At 47.8% G+C, this 14,036-nt stretch overlaps 1 long non-coding RNA gene across 1 annotated transcript; it reads left to right on the top strand.

The window, feature by feature from the left end:
• Positions 1-651: 651 nt before the first annotated feature.
• LOC308062343 lies at positions 652-11,685 on the top strand. The gene is made up of 2 exons (XR_013927542.1): positions 652-9,791; positions 10,290-11,685. It is a non-coding gene; the product is annotated as an uncharacterized lncRNA (long non-coding RNA).
• The last annotated feature ends 2,351 nt before the right edge of the window (positions 11,686-14,036 follow it).

The following is a 14,036-nucleotide window of genomic DNA, read 5'->3' as shown; positions in this document are numbered from 1 at the left end:
CCCCTCCACCACGTCACTTGTAGAGGGTGGCCTTTTATCTGAGGGCTACACACGGTGGTGCTGACGCCTGTGCCTGCGGCACTGTGCTGAGGCGGTGGGCTGCGGTCCCCCCCAGGCATTGCTCAGAGCTGAGCCCCAGCCTCGTGGGCGGCTGACCCCCTGCCTGGGCTATCCGCCGACTCCTGCCCTTCGTGGTGGGTGTAGTGTGAAATAAAGCTGTCTCGCTCTGCCCTTGTGGCATTTTTCTCACTGCTGACGAGAAGAGTTTTGGCTAATCTGAGTGCAGTGAAACGCCAGTTGCAGCTCGGTTAATGTATGCTAAGTAAGAAATTTAATTAGCTAGTAGTCAGTCTGCAGGATAATTTCATTAGTTTGATGTGCATCATTACCTCTCCTTTCCTTTATGTGGGAATTACAAATTTTGCTTGGATGTGTATTTTTTTTCTTCCTTTTCTAGTTACAATTTCTCCTCCCTGCTTCCTTTCATTGCCATCCCTCCCCTATTTGCTAATGATATCTTTAAGTGAGGTTTGAATTGTCCTAAGTCACAGAATAGAATAGAATAGAGTAGAATAGACTATCATATATAATAAAATAATATATATTTTAATATATATAATATATTAAAACATATATTATATATTTATATATATTTATACATATATATTTATATTTATCTTTATATTCATATTTATCTTTATATTTATCCATATATACCATATTTATATTTATCTTTATATTTATCTTTATATTTATATTTATATTTATATATAAAGCACCTATCACCATATTGATAGAATAGATAGAATAGAATAGAACAGAACAGAATAGAACAGAACAGAACAGAATAGAATAGAACAGAACAGAACAGAATAGAATAGAATAGAATAGAATAGAATATTTCAGTTGGAAGTGACCTACAGTAGCATCTAATTCAACTGCCTGACCAGTTCAGGGCTGACCAAAAGCTAAAGCATGTTATTAAGGAAATTGCCCAAATGCCTCTCAACACTGACAGGCTTGTCATCGAGCACCTCATATTCTTCCCTTTTGTACTTCTTTTCAGAGAATCTGGCTTTTGGATGTACATGTACACAGCCATGTATGTAACCATGCCAGCGCCTCGTCCTGCATAAAGTCTGTGCCAAAGTACACCCCGAGCCCTTGCCTGTCTGCTCTCCTGACAGCTTGGGATGTCTCTGTGGCTTGTGTGGTCTGAGGGACAGACTGCTGAGATGTTCCTCTGGTGAGGCCAAGTGTGTGGCAGCCCAGCCTCATTAAAATTTGTCTCCTCCATGTGCCTCACACTGTGCTTTTTGGGGGAGGGTGCAGATAATGTCTATGCTCTCTGGCAGGGGCTAAAGATGTCCTGCCTTCCTCACCCTCCTCTTCTTCCCATTGCTGTTGGATGTAGCTGCCCTGGGCAGAGGATGCTTGTGGTGGCCATGTGGCTGCTCTCTGTGTATGATGACATTTGTCACTGACCATGTTCATGGACCACATCCACGCACCCACCCACCAAATTTCTTCCTCCCTCCACCCCCGTGCTCCCTATACCCATGCCACTGCTTATTTATTCCTGCCACTTTGAATCCCTTTTTTTTTCCTTTGCCAACCAGGGGCTGGTGATGTGGGCTCATTTCTGGGCTGTGTGCTGCCTCATCTGAAGTGGAATAGGCTGAGATCTCATTCAGAAAGCAGAGACAGGTTGTTTGGTGGTGTTTTACTCTCTCTGAAACTCAGGGTCTGCTTTTTGGAGGCTTTTTCAAAAGCTATTCATGCACCGTTAGTTTGAAATTGTATTTGCAGTAACTTATTTCTGGAGCTTTTCTATCGTCTATTCTACTGTCTGTGTGGGCAATTAATTATTGAGGCAGCTTATTTACCGGCAGCGCTTACTTTCTTCTAGCAGTGCCAATGAGATGTGAATGGCAGCATTTTTCGTTGCTGGCACAGACAGGTAGATATATTCCATTTGAGGGCAAAACTGTAATCTAAACCATAACTCTGAAAGACATTCAACCTTGGTTTAAAAAACCAGAAAGAGTCAGAAATTCAGCTTTTGAAATCACATGTATTGGCTGGCAACCTTAGACTTGTTTGCTGACGCTTTTTAAAAGTTTTTTTTTGTTTGCTTCTTTGTTTACACTTTACATAAAGCAAAGGTTGTTCTCAGCTACTCCTGTGCTTGAAAGTTGTAATCTCTATAACTCTTACGTTGGAGCACTTTGCAGCAGACTATTAAAAATCTGGCAAATGTGAGTCTCTCTTCTTCTCCTGTCCCTTGTCCCTGGAAAAGACACACGCGCAGCGTTATCCCTGGGTACTGACAGCTCAGTTACCTTCCGAAAAGCTGCATTTTGCTGTGCAGTGGCAGGTTGGGGACGGTATACTGGCCCCTTCATCACCCCTTCGCACACAACAGAGGCTGGAGAGAAAGTCTTTGTGGATCTATTCAGCATCTGCCTTCTCTGTTCCAGAGCTCTGGATGATCTTCTGTCCCAGGCTGGGGGAAAAGGCAGGATCTGCACTGTCTGCTGCCTGGGAGGCCAGAGGGGGAGGCCACCTGCAGCCCTCGTGGGCTAGTACAAGTCAGCATGACCAAGGTGTCATATGTGGTTTCCTTAAGAGATGATTAAAGTCAAAACCACACTAGATTTTTTCCTTTTCCCTCACGGTAAATAGAAGCTGTCCCAGAAAAGCCACATCTGAGCCAAGCAAAACTCAACCTGCATCAGCACAGACATTTTTTCTGCTGCTTCTTCTTCTCTTACCCCAGTTTTCTCTCTGCTTTACTTCTACTTGGGAACTTCAACCAAGCAGTCACAAATTCATTCCCTTTGATACCAACTCTGCTCTTCATCTGCATTTTCCAGCCCAGCCACAGTCATGATGCTGCCGAGGTCATGGTGGTGCCTGATTTTGCTCAGAGAGATTTAGGTGATGCCTTTATCCACCACCTTCCCCACCAGCTGGTGGGATGGGAACCCCATGATGTGCTCAGTACCAGGGTCTTGCTTCCAAAATTGTCATAGTGCCATCGTGACTTACAGCTGGATGCTGCATCTGCAGGAATAATCGTCTGGGCTGTCCTTCAAGTTGCCCAGTCGTTTATGTGCTTCCTTTACGCATGATTAAGACCATTGCAATTTGCTCAAATTCAGGCATGATGATTCTCTCCTTTGGCCGGTCTAATTACGTTTATTTATGTCCAGACACGCCCTGGCAGTATTTAAGCTCCCTTAGCACCCTGTTTTGGAGCAAGGTGCACCCAGCAGCAGGCAAGGCCAGGCAGATACTGCTCCAAACCAGCCGTGTGTCCCTGCGAGTGCTGCCAGGGGCATCTGATGCTCCCAGTACCTGCACCAGGGCACCCCCTGGCCAACTCAAGTCTACCTTCCACAAATCATTTCATTCTTCTCTTCCTTCCTGCTGTTGAACTTGGTTCAGAGCAGAGCAGTGGAAAGGATAACGCTTTCCAAAATCCCAGTCCTTTTCAAAAACCTTGCCTTGCCTTGAGGGACAGTGCAGAGTTGCTCCTGGCACTCATTCAGAGCCCAGGCTGGCCAGCCTGTGCTTTCCAACAGTCCTTTTTCTTCCTTTGGATGGTGCCTTTGGCAATGAGTAGCACAATAAAGAAAGACCCCCATGGTTTTTCCTGCCCCACTCCTCAAAAAGACAGCTGTCTCCTTGGAAGACTCTTTTTCACTCAAAGAAACACCATTTTATCCTGTATTTTGCTCCCCCGCAGCCATGGCTCTGCGCTGTGGCACTTGCAGGACAAGGGCTGCTGAGAGGGACCACAGGGCATGTGTGTTTACACCTTGCTGGCATCGTACCCAGTGCTTTGCCTCTGGCACCCAGCTCGACCCTCTGCTGAAGCATGTCCAGGGGATGTTCCCTCTCCTTGCATTTTAAAGACATGCTTGAAAATAAAATGAAAGCTACCCATGAGGTCCCAAGGAGATAGACACTGGAGAAAGTCCCCTGCTGATTTGGGGCATGCAGGAGGATAAGCAAATAATTTCCAACTTTTCCTCTCCAGAAGCACATGCTGCAAAAGAAGCATTTCCCGAATAAGGTGGCTCAGATTTCTGTCCCTGTCTGCATATCTTCACAGCTTCCCTTGGCTCAAAACCCCTCAGACCCCGAGAGAATAGTGCTGTGGATAAACAGAGGAGCAGGATCAGGCATCTGAGTTTCAGGCCCCCAGGTCTGTACTGTTCTCTACCCTCTCTCACTCCAGCACAGTGGATATCATTCCTGTTAGTCATAATTATGTGCCTTTTGCACTTCTTTTTTTCACCCAGCCTCAAAAGATTTCGAGCAGATGGAAACCCCTGAAGGATTTGATGACCTTCAGCAAGTTTTGGATTGAGCCCTGATGCCCATCATGGGCTGCAGCGCTGGAGACTGTTTTAAATGTGGTTCTGCTATTGCGTGGTGAGTAGCCACACTCACCCCAGTCCTCCCAGGTCACCTCACTTAGTGCAGCTGGTATTGCTGGTTTGGAACGTAGGGCAGAGCACTTTATCCTTGCCACGCTCTGCTTCTCTGCCCATAATGTGAAGAGGAGGGGAGTCCCCAGCCTCCTAGGGATGATGCTCCCAGTGCTGTGGTGTGGGGTGGTGCAAAGAGACCTTTGAAGCACCACACTGCTTCTGATGTGCCTTCTGCAGCTTCCCAAAGATGGGTTGCTCATGGATGTGGACAAGGACCATCTGGGAACAAAGCACTTGCCATATAAAGTCCTTCAAGTCCATCTCTGCTGCAGATAAGTGCCCAGCTTGTATGACTTGCTTTGAAACTCGCTCAGTGATTTATGCCCACAGGGAAAAGCCGCCTCGCCTAGGGGAGAGGGACTTGCCTTCATTCTGGTGTGCATGGAGACACTGGGGTTTAGCATCTGCCAAGTGGCAGGGGCTTCAAAGCCATGCTGGAAATGTTTAAATAAATAAACAGAGGGGTTGGTGTTTCCCTGTCCTAATAAATCTGAAAAGGACCGCATCCAGTGCCTGCTGAAACTGCTGCACATCTTCCTAGAGCTGTGGGCTGTGGTCCAGGCTGAAACAGTGTGCTGGGGCTATCCGGCAGCTACGGGAGATCTACAGAGCTGTAGCATGAGGGACATGCTGACATGATATCATAACTGATTAACGCCATCCATCAATGCCTGATTAAAATGAGCAGAAATATTTTTTCTTCCTCTGCAGCAGAAGAGCTCTCTTATGCAGAAAGTGTTTCTCTTAATTGCCACTCTGTAAACCCTCAGCGAGACAGAGCATCAGCATTGCAGCTTAACTCCTCTCTGCTGTAATAACCTCCTCATTTCATAAGTGCATAAGGCAGGATAATACATGTGGGTTTTGGTGTTTCGTTTTTATTTTTTTTCCCCTTTCATTTGTATCCAAAGTGTCCTTCATTTGGTAATGGCATTGCAGAAGATGTAGACAATAAGACGGCTATTCTTACAGCAATTAGAGGCAGAGCCTGATATAATCTTTGTGGGGTGGGGGAGTTCAGGCTGAGATTGCAGATCCAGCTTTCACAGCTGGCTTGTTTCTATTATCAGCTTATCTGAGCTCCCTTGCTCAAATTCTGAGTAAAACCTTTGCTTCACTGACATCGGTGACAAAGCTCCCATTTGCTTCAATAAGGTCAAAATTTCAGCCACTTTTTTTTTTTTTTTAATGCCATTACACATTTAATTTGAATAGATGAAGTTATGTTTTAAAGTGTTTGCAGCACAGGTACCTCAGCCACTTAAAGAAGTGTGTCAGTGGGCATGAGAAAGGGTAACCTCATCATAAAACCTGATTGTGGCAAGGAATCCCATAGGAAACTTAGACATGGCTGGCACTCCTATATAGCAGTAGCAGTAAAAGGGCATATATGGAATAGTGAGGGGAGTCTAATCCTTGTGGTGAGATGTGGACAGGATCATGGGATGGACAGATTTGCTTAGAAGATGTTATGCTCCCGAAATGTTGGCAAGCACTCACTGAAAAGTATCAGGGAATTTTTGGACATCAAAGTGAAAAGTGAGTTTTGGCTGGAATAAATGCAAGAGAGTGGAGGTAAAATATAAAACAAATGCAAGGGAGGGAAGGTAAAATATAAACCAGCCAGTCTCAGGAGGGGCTGGGGAGTAGGCACAGGGGGAGAGTAGGGCAAGAGCTTCCCCGTGTGACCTCTTCACTCTGCTGGCATATGCAGAAAGTGGGAAGTGGATCTTCATAATGTTTTTCTAGCTGCCTGCTGGGTTAAGAAGGGATTATTTCAGCCGAGCCTGGAGGCTGGTGTGGCAGGAGGACAGATGAGTGTGGTGATACCTTGCACTGTGGTCCTGTCAGCAGGGATGTGCTGCAGTGACACAAAGGCTGCATCCGCCCCTTTCCCAAACATCAGGGCTTCTTCCAGGGAAAAAACCCAACAGACCCAGTGAAAACCAGAAAAGCTCTTTTGCACTTAAAAGTTGCTTTTTTTCTCCTTCCATTGAGAGCAGCGCAAAACGCTGGGGAGGGCTGGTTTAACAAGACATGGCAACGGGGGAGAGGTGAGCAGGGGCTGCGGAGGTGGGGGTGGCCTTTTCAGGCACAAGTGGAGGTGTGGGGTGGGGTGAAGAGGTTGGGAATGTGCCCAGTCTTCTGCACCGGGTGATGGGAGGTTGGAGAGCCCAATGTGCGAGGCAGAGATAAATGCTGAAAAAACCCTTGAGTGTTAGCGTTAGCGATTTGAGCCTTTCTGTACTGCTGCAGGAGGAAAGGAATGTCTATTTGTGCTGAAGTGGTTTTACCGGGTGGGCTTTGACAAGGAGAATCAGTACTGCTTTCCACATCTGTGGGCACCAGTGCCTGGACTAGCCAGGAAGTGGTTAAGGATTCCCAGAAAACCAGGAGCAGAGGTACAAGCTGCACCCAGTTACCTAAATCCCAGCCCATAAACCCAAACCCAACCTTGTGCTCCACATCTCTGGATGCATTTTTCCAGATAGGAAGTCAGACAAATCCAGTTGCCATCCAGAGAGCTGGGGACAATCTTTGGACATCTCTCCAAGTCCCAGTCTGAAGAACCGTAGCCCCTTCTCCATACCGGTACCAGATCTGGCCTTTGTCACAAGAAGCAGAGCAGCTCCTGGCAGGTTGACTGGCAGAGCAGTTGAAGAGCTGGCTGTGTGGGTTTTGCTGTGTTAAGCTTCACAAGCTCTTTAGTCCTGCAAATGTACCTTCTCTGGTTGAGACTCCGTTGGCTGGTGCACCCGAGATGTTGGCTCCTTTGTGAGGGAAGGAGGACTCGTTTTTTGTTGTTTCCAGGGGGACCTCTCTGAAGCCTCCACCAGCATGCCACTGTATGCAGCGATAGCCACCTCCACCCACGCGTGGTGGCCAGAGCTGGGGGCAGCCAGGGCTCTGCCCCAGGGACACCACTGGCATGAAGCCACAGCTGCAGCACCAACGCCTGCATAAGCATGGGAAATGCTGCTGGCACAGCACGTTTGTGCCATAAAGAAATGCAAGGGGTGGGCAGCCAGTGTGGCCATGCAAAGCTGGAAGGGGTTCAGAGACAGCTGACTGGGTGTGTCTCCATTCACCTCTTAGTCCTGATCAGGGGGATGCTTTGGAAACCATAACCCACCTTGTCTCTGCTTACCACCCTGGTTCTCACCAAAGAGGGGACTTGGGGCACACGTGTGAAACACAGCTTGGGCCACTTGCAAACGCCACGTTAAATCCTTGTGGTGTTGCGAAGAGAAGACCCGACCTGTGCAGCCAACGACTGTCCCGACGTGGCAGACTGAGGTTTGTCCCAAACCAAGGTTCACCTTGAAGCTTTTGTGTGCCTGAACAAATTAACAGCCTGCAAAAAGCAAAGACCACAAGTGACGCTGTGATCAGTTTTATCCAATTCTGATAAGAGCGCATTTTGGTCTGCCACCTATGAGACACGAGAGACTCCAAAAGCCCAGGCAGACAAAGCAAAGTTTATCCCCCAGAAGAAGAGGCTGTTGCAGCCTGACCGGCAGCTCCCCAGGGCGATGGAGGCAGGACTGTGCTCTGAACGGTGGCTCTGGCTTACCATGGCATCAAAACGTTAGGGTTGCAAAAAGTGACTTAATGTCCCCAAAGTCAAGCGATGTGTGGCTGGTGTTCTCTGGAGGTTTTTGATAGATGATTTTGATGAGCTAAAGCACCCACCTAGGAAATCACACCTTAAATCCACAGGGGCAGCTACTCATTTTTGTATGCCTCGCCCAAGATAACTTATAACCCACAACTCGGTGTCTCATCTGTCTCCTCCCTCCCTTCTCTTCTTTCCAGCTTCTTGCTCCTACATCAGTGCCATCCAAAAAAAACCTGAGAAAAAAAAAAACAAAAAACAAAACAACTGCAAGAATTTTCCTGTCTTCCCTTCTTCTTCATCCTCATTTCTAGACATGGTGTATTTTTAATACTTAGTGGTTCTAATTGCCTAATTATCCATCTCACACAATCGTGAGTCACAGCTCTAAAATGTTCTTTAGCTTCTGGATGAACATCTCATTCAATTGCTCTTATGGAAACCGAGAAGAATTTGTTTCACTGGGAGGGAAGGACGGCCCAAAGCCAGAGCACTAGCTCCCTGTTCAAACAGCTGGATTTGCTGCAGTTTCTGTCCCTGTGGAGATGTCCCCCAGACCTCATGGGTCACATCTCTGTGTTCTGCCTCTGCAGGCTGGCGGAGGTGCAGAGGAAGGAAAGTTTGGGTGCAACAAGCAGGAGATGAATTCAGCATCCCTTTGCCTCCTGGCAGAGCCTCACCTATCTGTGCAGCATTTTGGGGGTCTACTCACTGTAGGGATGCACCACAGGCTGCTCAGGGCTTAAGGAGCAGAAAGGTCCCAGACAGAGTAATTCCAGAGGTGAAACAACACGAGAGCAGGCAGACCTGAGGTCTGGTATTCCTTTGCCTTCTCAACAAACTGGGTATCCAGCTAAATACCCAACATTCCTCTTCAGAAGCTCTTGGGGGCTCCATTAGCCATTTGAGGGGCTTTGTACTCAATGTGTCTCAGCTTGTTTCAAGGTCTGAATCATGAGCTTCTGCACCATGGCGGCATGACAGGGTGAGTTAGTGTGGATCTTAGCCTGGTGCTTTTCCAAAAGCAGGAACGGTGTCCTAATATGTTTGGGTTTTTTGGTTGTTTTTTTTTTTTTTTGTTTGGTTTTTTTCATTACTCCAAATGTTCCTGTCTTGAAGCAAATCCCTGCTTTGGGAAACAGGGTGTTAGCAGCACAAGCAGCAGCAGCCCCATGGGACTGGAAGTGTTGAGTAGAGCTCATTGCAGCAGGGACACCTCCCCAGGTAACCCAGATCAACTGAACTGTGAAACAAATATAATCCACCGGTCACGGAAGAGGTGTTTGCCTCTTTCCTTCTATGTGCTACTGAAGTTAGAGCTGTCAGAGGCATATACAGACAAGTGGCTGTTCACAGTACTTTGCAGAGTGAGAAAGTCATGAAGTTTAAAAGCAGACAACCTCCATATGTTTATATACCGTCTGAAAGCCTGGGAATTGCTAGTCTACATTTCTTGCAGTAGACTTTCCGTATTGATGTTTTCCTTGACAGCAGCTAGACTCAATGTATATGCATTGGATTTACAGAGCTTTTGCAGTAAAGAAGGTGCTGCAAATCCCTGGCTCAAAACAGTGGGGCTTGAAGTGTGCGGTAGAGGCTGATCATGGCACGAGCCACTAACCGTGCTTCTTAAAGTGTGAGCAAGTGGTCAGTCCTGGGGAGACACATGGCAGGTGGGTTTGTTTTTCCATGTTTTCCATCCCCCTTCCAAGAATATTGTTACTTATAAGCTAAGTAAATTACAGCACAAATGCACCAACACCCTGCTTCGTGGCTTCTGCATGTGGGAACCAACCCATAAGCCTTGTAGCCTGGGAGTGCTCGGGAGACAAGCAATGTCCATGCCAGGGTATGACTGCACTTGGAGATAGGGCAATGGTCACAGGTACAAAATACAAGCAAGTTTAAAAAAGCTGGCCTCTGAGTAACAGAGAGAGGCATTTGGATGGCCTGAAGATCCAGCAAGGATTTTCTAGGCAATGCCCATGCCTTAAAGCAGGCCAGTGTCCTGTGTAAATGCAGTGCTGGTGTGCGGACCTGCCTGTTCACCAGCACGTGCAGGGAGAGAAGGTTGCACAAGAAGCCTTTTGCTTCAACGCTGGCACTTCTTTGTTCTGTGGGCACGTGCTCGATGATTTCTTGCATGCCCTAAATGTCTTCCACCTCTTCAGGGGGACCAGACACATTCACATTGTGGAACAGGAGAGCTCTGCTCTTGAACCAGCACTACTGATGCTTCTCCTCACTTTCTGTACCAGTGCCGTACCAGGACTGAGCTCACCTGGTATGCACAGAGACAGGGCTGGATTTGGAGCTGGACCTCTTGCTGCCATATCCAGCACCTGATTACAAAAATGAGACCATCAGCTGCTCTGAAAGGTGAGTCAGCTCCAGAAAAATGACTTTTTATTTCCTTTTAAAATTTTATTTATGATAAAGCAGGGAGAAGACAGAGCTGGAGGGAGAGCCAGACAGCATAACTGGGGAGCTATACTGCCCTGCACCACTAACAGGCATCAGAGTGGATGTGGCAACCCACCCATAACCATGCATTCTTGCTCCTGTGGAGCTTTGTAGAGGAATGAAGGCAGTGGGTTGATTGACATTGATAACATGCAGCTGTGGCCTTGCTTCAAACGCAGTGGGTTGATTGACATGGATGATGTGCAGCTGTAGCTCGTTCCCGCTAGGTGGTTAAATAGTCCTGAGGAGTGTGGGAGAGGGGCTTGGGTGGAGGAGCAGCCTGGAGAAGGAAGAAGAACCTGGATGTAGCAGAGTGAAGGAGCAGAATGGCCTGGCTTTTGGAGGATGGAGAAACAGCATGGACAGTAGAATTTGACCTATGGTAAAGCCTTGTTGCAGCCTGCTAGTTTTGCTTGTGTTGTGACAGCTGGTGCCTTGTGTGAGGCCAGCTGAGTTGGGCTCAAATTGCAATAGACCTTCACCGGTCCTGTTTGTGGAGCTTCACCAAGCACAGCCCCTCCTCAGAAAGGGTCCTGCAGGATTAGGATAGCAATGGGATGTGGGTTATGGGAGAAGTCTGAACTACTGGTCTTCTGCAGAACACCAGGATATGTCAGTGCACAGGGCACTGACCCAGATGCCTCTCCTGCAGCTCACCAGGCAGCGTGCATCAGCCCCATCGTTGCTAGTCTTGGCTGTGTGCTTGGGTTGGGGCCAGCTGGGCTGGGGGAGGTGGTGTATGAAGCAGGGCACACCATGCTCGCAGAGTTTCAAGGAGGTTGGGGGGGGCTGTGATACCATTGCTGCAGGCTTTGGGGATGTGCGGGGCTGATCTGGGCAGCTCCCTGTGCTGTGCAAATGTAGAGCACGCAGCTCCGTGGTATTAGTTTTATCAGAGCTATACCAAGAGGCCCTTTCCAGAGCCCCTTTGTTTTTGATACTGTGTAAAAGCCCCCCGCCCAAGATGCACCTGCCATCCTAGAAGAAAATACCAGTTCCCAAAAGACTCAGGGAACACTTATACTAGGGGAAAAATAAAACCAACCCAAAACATTAAAGAGCTTTACCACTATGGAAATGATTTGTTACCTTACTAAGGGGGGGGGGGGGGGGGGGAAATAGCTTTCTGAAGTTGGTGCCTGAGCAGCACTTATATCTCAATTATCCTTGTGTTGTGTTGCTGTCTGTGAGATTATGAGCTAAGGTGTTTTACTTGTCTTCTTCAGCACAAGTTTAAAAGTAATATTTATCTCTGGTCACGTCAGTTCAGTGGTGAACTCAGCAGCAAAGGTGATGCTTGCTGCCCTCGTGCTGGAGACTCTGCTAACGAGGCTGAGTGATTTATTCATTAAGGGCAGGGAAATCTGGAGCTTTATTTAAGAGGTCCTGGTGGGAAATTTGCATGAAAATTTCACGCTGTTTGCTCACGGGAGCCCTGCCTGGCAGCGGGTGCCCTTCCCTCCCGTGCTGCCCTTCCCCTTACTGCAGGAAACGACCCTGCTTTGCTTCAGCAAACCCTTTAATAGAAATACAATATGCAAAGGTTTTTTGTTTGGGTTGTTTTTGTTTTGATTTGCGGAAGTCATGGGACTGTTGTTTATTAAAAAAACAGTAGCTGGACTTTGGAGACCTGGGAAGCCTTTTGACAGCTTTTGCTGTGTTGAAACATCAGGATTTTGCTCTGGTATCATTAGAGATAAAAAAAGCCCCATCCTACAGACTTTGGAGATGCAGGAAGGACACTTCCTAGTTCTGGAGCAAAGGAGTGGACCAAGTTGGGCTTGCAGGTCTCTAACGCCTGGACATGAAAATAAATCTGAGTTGAATTTATGAAGTTTGGCTTCAGGTCCTCAAATAGGATTTGTGGAAGGTCTGGTCAAGCTTGTGTTTTATCTGACTTTGTCCTGCCTGCTTGACTAAAGGTATTGTAGGCATTAGCTGGGCTAAATCCCTCTCCTGGGGTACACTAACATCTACCTCAGATAATATCCTTGGTCTTGTTTCATGAACGATGTGAGGACCTCAAACCCATGCATGTACTTAGTCTCTGTGCTGAGCCTGTGACGGTTGCTGGCCCCTGGGGCTTCCCTTTCCCCCACACCCTGGCTGCCCCAGGAAGGAAAGCCAGGTGTATGGCCTGAACGGGTACTGGAACTCCACCAGTCGCAGGGAAGCCAAGGGAAGAGTTACACTGAGGTGTCTCTGCGCAGGCATGCTTGTAGATGACTCAAAATCTACGTCCAGGATTTCATGGAGGTGAGCAGCCATATGACTCTTCTCTAGACCCTCTGGATAGAGGACTTTGCCTCCTCTTTTGCCCCCACTGTGCCTCCCATGAAGCTGGACCATTCCATGGCTGTTGCCCTGTGGGTTGGGTGGATGGTGACACTGCTGTGGTGGTGTACCTGGATGGTGGCAGGACTGCCTCTGAGCACGAGGATGCTTCAGACACACTGGGTTAGGCTGTGTCTCTGCACTGAGACAACCTCTAGGTTTACTTTTGGAGGGGAGGGGAGATGAGGAGGGAGGGGTTTTATGCATCCCTATGTGATAGTGATGGCTGCAATCCCTGTGAGTGTGACTTCCCTGGGACTGTCCCCTTCCTCAGACCAGCAGCTGATCAGTGGGTTGTAGATGTTTCCCACCAGCACCCCCCACCATGAAGCACGGCCCAATGTGAAGGAGCTGCACTTGCCTGTATCCAAAACTGCTCCAGAAATTTCTTTCAACAGCAGCAGATGTTCTCTGCAGCAGGAATAAAATTTTTCTGTAACATTTCAGTGACAGGGACCAGTCATGTCCTGTGTCAAACCTTTCCTAGACTTTTATCTATTTTAATGTTTTGAAGCTTGATTTCCTCCCTTGCCCCTGGAGGCCCTGCTCATTTGAGACATTTTCCCCTGCCCTCATTTCTGAAGGTCCTTTTCCACCTCTTAGACACTGTGTCCCTCCTCAGGGTGCTCCAGGCTTTCTCCTGCCTCTTCTCCCACGGGGACGGAGCCAGGTCAGGCTGCCCTGTACCTGGGGTTCCCACACTGCATCTTGCACTACAGAAGAGCCCCCCACTCCGAGCCCAGTGAGCGAGACTTGATTTCCTTGTGTTTTGCCGTCAAGCTTTTCTATGTGGCTTATTCGTTGCCTCATATAGTTGAGCTCAGCCTTTCCTCTCGATAGGAAATCTCATCATCTCCTACTGGATGCCTTTTTTCCTGAAGCTTGCAAATACCTAATTATCCTTGAGATTTTCCTTTGCCAGTAGCAAATGACCACTGGGTATATACCTTATCATGGGGGAGCACTGGCAAGATGCCATTTGCTCCTTCAAGCAACTTATTCTCATGTCCCCAGTTCTTTGCAGGAGGATGGCACAGGAGAGAAGTTACAGTTAAACTGATCTGTTTTTTTTGGTTTGTGGTTTTTTTTTTTTTTCTGCATGGGAAAAAGGTGTTGGCCTG

Source organism: Falco punctatus (genome assembly GCF_963210335.1).
Source record: "Falco punctatus genome assembly, chromosome: 4".
NCBI lineage: Eukaryota > Metazoa > Chordata > Aves > Falconiformes > Falconidae > Falco > Falco punctatus.
The sequence above is the reverse complement of the archived record's forward strand: the minus strand, read 5'-3'. Positions and strand labels throughout refer to the sequence as shown.